Source organism: Dermacentor andersoni, chromosome 4 (genome assembly GCF_023375885.2).
Source record: "Dermacentor andersoni chromosome 4, qqDerAnde1_hic_scaffold, whole genome shotgun sequence".
NCBI lineage: Eukaryota > Metazoa > Arthropoda > Arachnida > Ixodida > Ixodidae > Dermacentor > Dermacentor andersoni.
This window is the reverse complement of record NC_092817.1, coordinates 217,626,374-217,636,885: the sequence shown is the minus strand read 5'-3', so window position 1 is coordinate 217,636,885 and position 10,512 is coordinate 217,626,374. Positions and strand designations below refer to the sequence as shown.

General features: G+C 45.1%; 1 long non-coding RNA gene across 1 annotated transcript; it reads left to right on the top strand.

Moving 5' to 3' along the window:
* The first annotated feature begins 2,930 nt into the window (after window positions 1–2,930).
* Window positions 2,931–7,735, top strand: LOC129386710 (uncharacterized). The gene is made up of 2 exons (XR_008614011.2): window positions 2,931–3,177; window positions 4,928–7,735. It is a non-coding gene; the product is annotated as an uncharacterized lncRNA (long non-coding RNA).
* The last annotated feature ends 2,777 nt before the right edge of the window (window positions 7,736–10,512 follow it).

Here is a 10,512-nt window from a genome sequence, read left to right as displayed (position 1 = left end):
CCGGTAAATTCCTCGTTGGCGTTTCATAATACTCGCGCGCTAGCGCTGCTTTAGAAGTTGGCGCCTCGGCGCGATTGTATTTCTTCAATAAATTTTATTCACTAGTGTAACAACTTGTCATTATTTCGTATTATTGACGGCGCCTCCAGGGCACCAAAGCGGCAACGGGAACACCAATGCTAGAACCAGCGCTGGATGGGGCTCGCCGAAGCCTGTGCATGCCAAGGGGGTATAAGATCGCGGACGGCCAATTTTGTATGCGAACACTCCCTGTGACGCCTGCATTAGTGTAATGTTACGTGCTCTTCAGAGGCCTCCGTTAGCCATTACATGTGCCCTCCTGGAGCAGTACCTCTAAAAAAAAACAATATATCGTCACGATTACCAAAGCACCCCGCAATGAAAAACGGCCCCGTTGCCAGGCATTGCTGACCGCACACAGCCGGAATCTCTCACGCGCCGACCGAACAAAGGTGTCCTGCAGGTACGTGAATGAACCTACGAAACCACGTACACATACTTTCACGCTGTCAACACCTGAAACTTTGGTAATTACGCGCGTGTTTGAGTACACCGCGTGCTTGCATCGTGTTTCAGCAACACGAACTCTCAACGTCGCGCGCTTTACGCCTTAAATACGCCTTGAATAATTGTCATTTTCTCTATTTCCTTCGCAATTCTAACACGAAATTCTAAAGGCCAGTTACCGACTCACGAAGAAAGATCTCGATTGAAAAAACTCCTCCGCAGGGCTCGAACGAACTTTTCTGCGGATTTCCTCCCGTAGCGTGTTAGCCGTCGTCCGCCACGGCAGGCCCACCACCGGCGGTGCCACCGTCGAGGCTGCGCCGAGCGGAGAAGGAGGGAAGTTAACGTAAAAGAATATAAATACCTTAATATATGGATAAACGAAGGTAACAAATATATGGAAAAAGGAAAAAACAATTACAGTAAAGGGGAAGAAAATTAAGCTGGGCGCGACTGCAGCGCCACGAAGGCGCGGGCGGGTGGCGGTTCCGCGCAACGGCGCCGAGTTTTAAAACTGAAGCTAGTCTAGTAACGTTGCCTCGTGCAGTGGTGCACAAATACCTCAAACACAAGCCCTGCAAGGTTGTTCCGGGTGCCGAAAGACACCAGGTGAGCGCTCAAACCCAAGGACATCAAAAGGCGCATGTACTGTACACGAACACAGCCCTAACCATTTGTGGGCTCCATGAGGCTCCGTACGTCGTTGAGCCTTGATTGTGCTACACTTGCCTCTTCCCGGCAGACAAAGCTGACAAATAGATGTTCCTTCTCATTGTCACCCGGTCTATGACTTGTGTTTTTCCGTGCCATGTCTCATTCTGCAACTTCAGTAACTTGCCTAGCTTTCCATACCACCCTGAGTGCTTTTTCTGCGTATCGCGTTCTACAAACGTGCTAACCGCTGAAAAGTTACTGTTAGTGTTTGTGTACTGTCTCAGTAACCCCCGATGGGAAAACCGCGCGAACAACGTTCACGTGTAGGCATGATACGCTTTTTTTTTCTTCTGTAAAGCATGAGCATTGCAAGTGTCCTACATGCAGATTTTTGCAGTTCGTGTTTATTATACAAAGGAGAGCCTAGTAGGTACGACTTAGTGCCTTAAGTGACGTAATTTTATTGCTAAGCATTGCATTCGGGTCGAAAAAAAAGTTGTGTTGTTGGCTTATTTTACCTGGTCTTTGATTGAGGAATAAGCCTTTCTGCGAATGTTTTCTATGTGCTGCTGCAAAAGCCGACTACCTTCTGTTCCCCTTGCCACCGTTACTCAAGCTGTGGCCAAGTGCAAAATAATGTGCTAATGTGTGTTTCAGTTTTTAGTACAATGTTAATTTTTTTTCTGCCATGTTTTTTTCAATTTGTTCAGCAGTAACGAACATGTCACGCATTTCATTTACTTTCGTGCAGATCTATGAGTAAGCTTTCTTTTGGTATGGAGGGGGGGCTCTCAATCAAACAATGCTAGCATTTTATTCTATTTTTTCAGGTATTTTGCGTGTCATTGTTTTTGCCATTACCAGTGAGCTTTCCCTTTTTATAGTTGTCATGACTATGTCATAGACGCCGTCAAATTTTGTGCAATATCTTAGTGCATATGTCAGGAGCTCATCTACATTTCGGTCTTGAGGACGTTATATAACAATCTTTTTTTTTATGTGTGTACATGAAACGGCCTTCGCGTTTTCTAGCGCTTTCTTTTGTTATTTCGCCATCTGTGAACTTTTGTCTTTAGTACTCTTGTATATGTCATGCACCTTTCACTGTTGCTCATTTTTGGAGCGTGTATCACACCACATTGTAAGAAAAATCTGTTTTCGAAAACGAAGTCCATAAAGCGAGACTAAACATCTGTTGTGTTGGAAGTGTAATTTTTTTATGCCCCGGCACATGCTGGTATAATATAAGTGTGGGCAAGACTGCGTGCATGCCAACGCATAGCCCACGGCGCACCACGCGCCAGCTCGCAAGCAATGCCAATGCGCTGCGTAGCGCGCGCATTGCTTGCGAGCTGGCGCGTGGCGCGCCGTAACAAGCGCGCTATAAAACAAAAGAAGCGCGCCGCTTACGGGTAAAAACAAAGAAAAAGTTAGCGGCGCGCTTGGCATGGGGGAAAGGGGGATAGGGAGTGGAGCGGGTCGGCACAATAAAAACAAAGGAAAGAAAAACGTTTGGGAGAGCAGGTGCCGCGCGGCTGCTGTTGCTGTTGCCATGACAATGTAAACAATTATGTGCGCCGCCATTTTGCTTCTGCGTCGCCCATTGGCTAGGGCCGTAACTGAAGGGGACCTTGGCGCTAGCGTCGAAAGAGCGTCTGCTCGAAAACGGCAAATGGGAGCCATACGGAGTGTCCCCCTCCCCCCCCCCCCCCTGGCTCAGTTACATAGTTGCAGTTGTGGCGGTGCGGTGGTTCGCGCCTCGTGCTTTTTGAAAGTATTTTTTTTTTCGTTTCGGACATCATGATGCACATTTTAGTGAAATTCTTTAACGACGATAAGTGCGAAGTTTATGCGTTGAAGTCGTTGGCTCACCCAGCTACTAGTCTTCGACTGATGTGCGAGCCTGGTTGTTTTGATGAGTTGCGCGGCAGAGGTCATGATGCCTGTTGAAGAGAAGGCACCCCGATACAGTCGCAGCCGAACTTCTACAGATAGGTAAGTAATCTCGTTTTGTTGAGCACGTAGCATTTTTTTCTATTGTGACATTGACAAGCGTGAGATGTTAAGCACACCGTTCACTTTCTTCAAGCAAACCGCATGCCCCGGAGCAAAAGCGCGCCATACTAACGGTTGCTGCCGCCGTCACTTCGTTTGAAACAATGTAGGCGAAGAGGCCGCGGCGCCCCACGTGGGTAAAATTGCATTGCTACATTTGTTCCTGTCTAATACCGTTTCCTTAATTTTTTTAGAGAACACAATTAGAACATAAGGATCGGCTTCTCTGCGCAGTCATAATATTGTACAGAGGTCATGTCATCTTTCGTAGGGGCTCACGTGGGCCGTCTAAGCGCTTGTTATCGCGCTCCGATACGTGAGAGGCGCGCGGCCTTTCTAGGTATTTAGGCAGGCACTACGAGCTTAGGAGAACCGCGACAAATAATTGTGCGGCAGGTGTGCAGCTGTGCTACGCTTGTACCACACTCGTACCGGAAGGCAGTATTGCACTTCACGCTTACGCATTTCGTAACTATGGCGGCCGCCGTGGCAATTTGGGGCTCGAGGTCGTGGATACGATCCCTGCAGCGGCCGCATTCCAAAGGAACGGAATGCAAAAACACTCGTGCATTGTGCATTGTATGCACGTAAAAATTTCCAGCAAGTCAAAATTTATACTGACTCCCCAACTACGACCTGCCTCATAAGCAGATCGTTGGTTTGGCACGAAGGACATCAGACTTTTTTTTTTGTTATCTGTAGTGGCTCATGGTATACCATACGGTTAGTGGGATCACCTTTTGTGCCGTAGCGGTTAAGCGCGCCTCGATTTAGGTTGCGGCTAATGATGCGGCGCACCGCAAAATATATTTCGCCTCTGGGATTTGCGGAGAACGGCCAACCGATTAGTCACAGCTACCGCGCGGTGACTGTACACGGATACACAGCGCAAATGAACAGAGACGTGGTGACGACGTCGCCAAAGAACACAGCCGCCGACGGGGTCGCCTTATCGCCTATCACCGCCAAAATTACCGCAGTAAGCATCTTCATCTAGCGCGGCGGGTTGCCGTTGAAGGCGTACTGTACAATTTTAATAGGCGATAACCGAAGCATGCCACCGTTCTCTGCTGGCTCTTTGAGTTCGACCGATCCGAATGTGCGTTGCTTGCAGAAGCGAAAGGAGTGCGAATCGGCGCGTTGTCGCCTCGAGCTAAGCGTCGCACTCGAGCACCGTTTGTGCGGCGATGACGCGTGCATGAAGCTAGCTCACTGCGCAGACGCTACCGCACAAAACGCGCAAGGGCGTGTACGCGACGTTCTGCACACAAATGACGTGGGGTGATCGGAGCCACGCCGGAGCGGATAGCTGCAAAGAAGCGGTACTTGTTCTCACTCGTACAGGCACGCTCGCATCGCTCTCTGCGTATCTTTAGGTCATTCCTTGTGCTGGACTTCTACGCAAAGATTCGATATCTTCTTGGTATCGGCTATGCACTGTCGCGTGGTCTTTGGTTCTGCGAGAGAGCCGGGAATATTCTTCCCCGCTGTGAAACATCGCTGTGCGTGTTTTAGCTAACATTTACCGTAGCAACCCATTTCTTCCTTTTTTCGACGGCACTCGTAAAGAGTCGCAAATTTTTACTTGCCAGTATGGTGTGTACTTCTATTTCGTGCGTAGTTATGTGCAGTGTGTGGCAGATTTTTAATCCGCGTAATCTCATTTTCTGGCCGCATTCCCTTCGCACAGGTTACGCATGCAGCAAATTCGCAGGTGCTAAAGTGTTCTACGTCAACAGCACCTTGACGTCGTGCAAGAGACACCCGTTGATATGTGGCTGATTCACTAGCAAGCTCGCATCTCTGTTGCCACTCTCCATCAAATGGGATTTTCAACTATTTTTTGTGCTGCTCTGTGGTGTACTAGCTGCCGCATGGACGCTGTGAAGGCTTACTTTCGATTTGCTCTGGCGTTTAGTAGTAAAGGATGGGCTACCTGTTGAGGGGAGGCATTTGCTTTTGTTTGTGAGAATGTTTACTAGCCTAACCAAGTGATACGTGCGTACTGTTAACAGCAGCACGAACAGAGGCGGACGACGAAATAGGTAGGAGCACACACGAGCGCAAGCTCAACTAAAAGTTTACTTTTGATGACTGAGGTATTAAAGACACTGGTCCACTTGACAAAGGTAAAAAGCCGTGCATGCGTGGCAGATACAGCCACGTGCGACAAGAAAAAATATGAAATAGCCATGTCATGTAGAATAAGCGTGCGTGAAAAACGAGAACTATCGGACAAATCTTTCGGTTTTTCGAAAGATTTGTCCGGTAAGTGATACGACCCAACGAGAACTGCTCTTTTGAGAAGTGCAACTTTTTCCCACTAAGGGCAACAGATAACCTGGTTATGCATTTGTTTCGTTTATGATCAATAAATATTGCTTCTGGAACTCCTCCGGTGTTGCGGTATAGAGCAGAAAGAACTATTGTTTCATCACAAAGACCAGAACGCAAGAGGACTTATGGAAGCATTATTTATTGATCACGAAGAAAAATTCATAAGCAAGATTTCTGTGACCCTTAGTGGGAAAGAGTTGCTGCAGTACTTCTCGTTAATATCACTTACAGGACAAACCTTTCAGTTCTCATGTTTTTGTTAGTTTTGACGCACATGTTTATTCTACAGGACGTCTTTCGGTCCTTTTTGTTGTGCCGGACTGTTTCTGCTGCGCATACATGGCTTTTTCTTAGTGAAGTTGGCCAGTGTGTTTAAAATATTTGTCTTCACGAATAATTTAGTTGAGTCAGCGTTCATGTGTGTTCCTGCCTTAATTCATCCTTCTCGTCTCTGGATGGTTGTAAAATATAAATGTACACCAAATTGGCGAAGTGTCCATAGAATTGATACATGAAGTTATTTGCGCTGTTTATTTCAGGAAGAACGCTATAGTGTCTTTTCTTTGTTTTTAACACTGATGTACATTTTTCTAGTTCACCTTCAAGGAGACCCCTGAGGAAGCCAATAAGAGTGATCGTAACTTCCTTTGTGTGTAAGATTTATGAATTTCATCAATTCAAGGCACGACATGTCCCATGCCTGTCTGTAGCTGTGCAAGTATTCGTACTTTTTAAAAATACTAAGCTTTACTTTCGGTTCTCATGACGCTGCTTTGTACTGTGCTGCATTCTCTAGGCGCAGGAACCTTTTTACGCGGTAAGTGCATGTGTTCTTTTTGTATACATTGGAGAAAAATTTGTCGTGGGCTTAAATATGCATGTATATCGCTTGTAATTTTTTGCAACACGGGTGCTGTATCTCCCTGCGTCTTTGTTACGGCTTTGTCCCAATTTTTATGCAACTTTTATGTATCTTATGCAATAAAATTTTGGTAGCATTTTACCTGCGCAATTGAGGTCATTGGTGTTTCGTATACGCATTTATTTGCGTTTTTCACTGTCTCGCCAATCTGGCTGTGCAGTCATTGAAACCTTTTCCAATCCTTTATGACTATTTCTGGGGTACTTGATACTGCAAGTGCAGGTGACCATCTATTTGGCACTACGGAATTGTGTTAGCCGTGTGTTACTACCAGTTTTCTGTGCTAAATAATTATTTTTTCTCTTATCGTTCAAGGTATTAGCCTTGCCTTATCTCTTTATTGACTGAGGTACTACTTAGTTGCTGGGTATAGGGAAAAGGCCCCAAAAAGTGCTCTAATTAGCTTTGTGCAAGTCCAGAAAAATGACCTGAAAATGAGCTCACTAAATTGAGGAAATGTCACCAACGAACTCTTCTGTACCTCAATTTAACATAATCAAATGGTGTACTGTTTGTTCTTGACTTGTGCCAGGGAGATAAGCTGCATTCATTACACAGAAGTTTTACAAGTTTACTTCTGAAGAAAGCAAACCTGGATCGTCAGAAATGTATGATTCAGGTGTTCACCATGCCCGACAACTTTCTAAATGATGTCTCGTCAATTAATAGCTATGTTGAGTGATGTTATTTTATAAAATAATTGGCAAACATGAAAATATATACATCTCGAATACAAAAAGCTCGGGCAAGTCTACTTTGGTGCTTCATTAAATTTTAATCGTGGTGAAAGACGTGTGCTAAAGCCTGTATATATTTACGTGAAGTCATTTGTTTCAAGTCTGTTATTTTGCCTTCTCACAGTCAGCCGCAGCTCTTCCTGTGATGTGTTAGTGTGCGAAACATTTTAATGTAACATATTCAGATGTCTTTTGTGTATTCACACGCAAGCAGCCTTAAGTGTTCATGTGTTCAAAGCTGGTTGTTACAAGGGTATGCTTAAGTCCTTGCTTTTGAGTCGCTTTGCCTTCTAGTCATAAACTTAAGTCGAAAGTGAAGACCACAATGATCGTTTTGATTGAATTCATATATATGTTTTTTTCAGATGTATTTACACTGCTAGAAGGCTGTAGGTACTAGCCTATGTGTCCAGGTTCGATGTAGTGGTGCCTTATGTACTGTAATAATGTTTCATGTGCACGTTTGCAATGTTTCAGTGTAAATAAAGGTACTTCAAATTGATCAGTCTCTCCTTTGTTTCTATTTGTGTTTGGGAAAGTTATGAGCAGGCACTGGGGCATGCAAGTGTGAACAGCAAAGCAATTTCAATGTATGAAGAAAAATTCACTAGCCTAATCAAGCGTCAATAATATTTCAATGGCGACTTCTGAAATCTCAATGCCATCTCAACTGGGCCACAATGTACTTTTCACTGCTGTGACAATAATGACTCAACAGGTCAACAGAACTACCACAATGTCAGTTCAACGCAGAATCAATGGTAACCCAAGAGCCATTCAACAAAACGAACACAAAGGGCCGTCTAAGCACAATGGACTTTCAATGGTAACTTAACAATTATTTAACATTGAGATACCCAATGTTGTTTAAATAAATTTCAGTAGCCAATATTCAAGAGACCTCAACACTCAACCCAACAATTCTCCAACAAATTCTAAATAATTCCTGAATAAAAAACTCAACATTGACCAACGATACTTCAACGACTCTCCAATACATTTTGTACGGGTAGATAGGCGTTTGGCTATCGCAATTTAGCTCAGCAAAGTGCCCATAGATTTCTTTGCTTTTTTCTAGGTCTTCAACGCTGATTCCAAACTTTACAGTAGCAAGAGCTTCGTTATCACCGACTTGAACACTCATTTAAAGAAAGAGTGGTTTGTCAAGGAATGGGATGAAGATACTATATTTCGAGTTCTTGTCGCGGCCAATACGGGCCAGCACTACGTATAGACGAAAGGGCATCACACTGCCGATGCACGCAGCAGCTTACTGAATGATGAAAATAGAAAATATGACCGTTTTTCAGTTCTCGCAACTTATTAAACAATGCACCCCCCAGCACGACATATTTTTTTTTTCTGCAACAGCGACGCACAACGGCGGATTGATATTTATTGATCATATACTACTTGACTACTTCGTAAATACATTTTAAAGGGATTAATCTTAGTTTTCATTGCGGAACCGCAAGTTCAGAGAGCGCCACGCGTATACCACGGCCACATATATGCAGCCGTGCTTTTTTTCTTCTAGCAATATGGCCGCCCGCGGCTTCACGCGCTCCCGTAGGCGGCGGCTGGGGCTGGCACTCCAGAAGTTTAAGTATATAACCTCTTTGCATAGAAACGACAGCATGGTTGCTAATAGATTGTTGGCTTGGATATGTTTGGCATGAGGCCCGAGACGGCACGCGTTGTCTTCTAACTCGCTTTTATGTTTGCGTTCGCGTGTTTGAGCCACCGGGCTCAGCGGGCCAGCTGAGACGCCACTGCCCATGTTGTACCATGCATGCGCACTGGCGTCTATACGCTAACCCACTGGGCATGCTGGTCTGCTGGCTCGCTGAGCTATAACTCTCTTTTGTCTTGAAGGGACGCGCACCGAACATACTGCCAAGGCTCTTGCGTTGAACGGGTGTAAGGAGAGAAACGCTGTTCTAAGCTGTCTGTTCTCTAACCTGTGCAGTAAATCGATGTTTATAGTACTCCCTCAAACCCAACGGTCACGAGTAGGGCAACCGTAACCGCTAGACTCGCAGTATGGTCGTAAGTTGTCGCGACAGCGCAGCTGTAGTTCACAGAGCCTGTCACTAAGTGATACGCGGCGAGGTTTGACCAATGAATAAGTGATTGCCAAGATATGTATTTGGTAAACGTTAATTACCAAAAATGGCGGGTGGTTATAGTACCGCAAAGGACAAATGCTGGGCGGTGCCTCTAATCATTTGCTCGCTACATCACACATCTACGCTGAAATTAAACTTGTTTCAGGAATTCCCACTTATATTCTCTCGACCCTCTAGTGCGACATCGCCTGCCACCTGGACTCCGTTTTTCTTTCTTTTTTTATACCGCACTCCTTTTCCAGTTTACGGAGACGTGCTTCCACCGACGTTAGGTTCTTCTTTTCTGTTTACTGAATTCATTCAATCATTTATTTAATCCTAAATTGCAGCAGAAGATAGTCTCTTCATCTCCATAATCATCCTCTCTCTCACCTGTAATCTGCCATCGCAAAACAGTGCTGCTGTGTTGAATATGGTGTTGCATATATATATATATATATATATATATATATATATGCATGGTGGTATGCTCCAGACACCACCGTCGGTTACACTTCGCTCCTAGAAGAGACAGGACGGTTGTCAAGTGAGGTACTGAACAACACTGCATTTCAGTAAACTTGGCATAAATCATGGATCCGGGACCTCACAGAGGTGCGACGCAATGCTTACTTCATTTATTTCACATCTACCGCTAAATTACCATTAATTGTTTCCCTCCCCATATGTACGGTAGCCAATTGGGCACGTCCATGGTTAAACATGCCTTTCGCACTTCCATTATCCGCCCTTTTCTTTAGTATGTTGCACACTTTTTTTTTTTTGTCGGTGGCCTGACTCATCTCGCACAGGACGAAGTAAAAAATGAAAGAAACCTAGCTGTGCTAGTCGGCGGCAGCTTTTTTCGGATTCGTGTTGCGTCGAGTTAAAAGATACATTTCATATGCAAGCCTAAATGACAGCGATACAGGCGAGGTGAGTTACGGTAGCTCGTGGGTTGGTAGCTTACGCAGAACTTTTGTCTTTCGAATGGTTGTGTACCGGAGTGAAAGACAGGAGGGTAACGCGCCTTCCCTAAATGAAAAATTAGGAATGACCCTTTGTTCGAAGGTTGGACGTACGTGAAGGACCCACAATACGAAACAGCTTCAGGAAGGTATCAGCTTACAAAGGGGGAACTCAGACGAAACGTTTTCAAGTGAATAGGCTT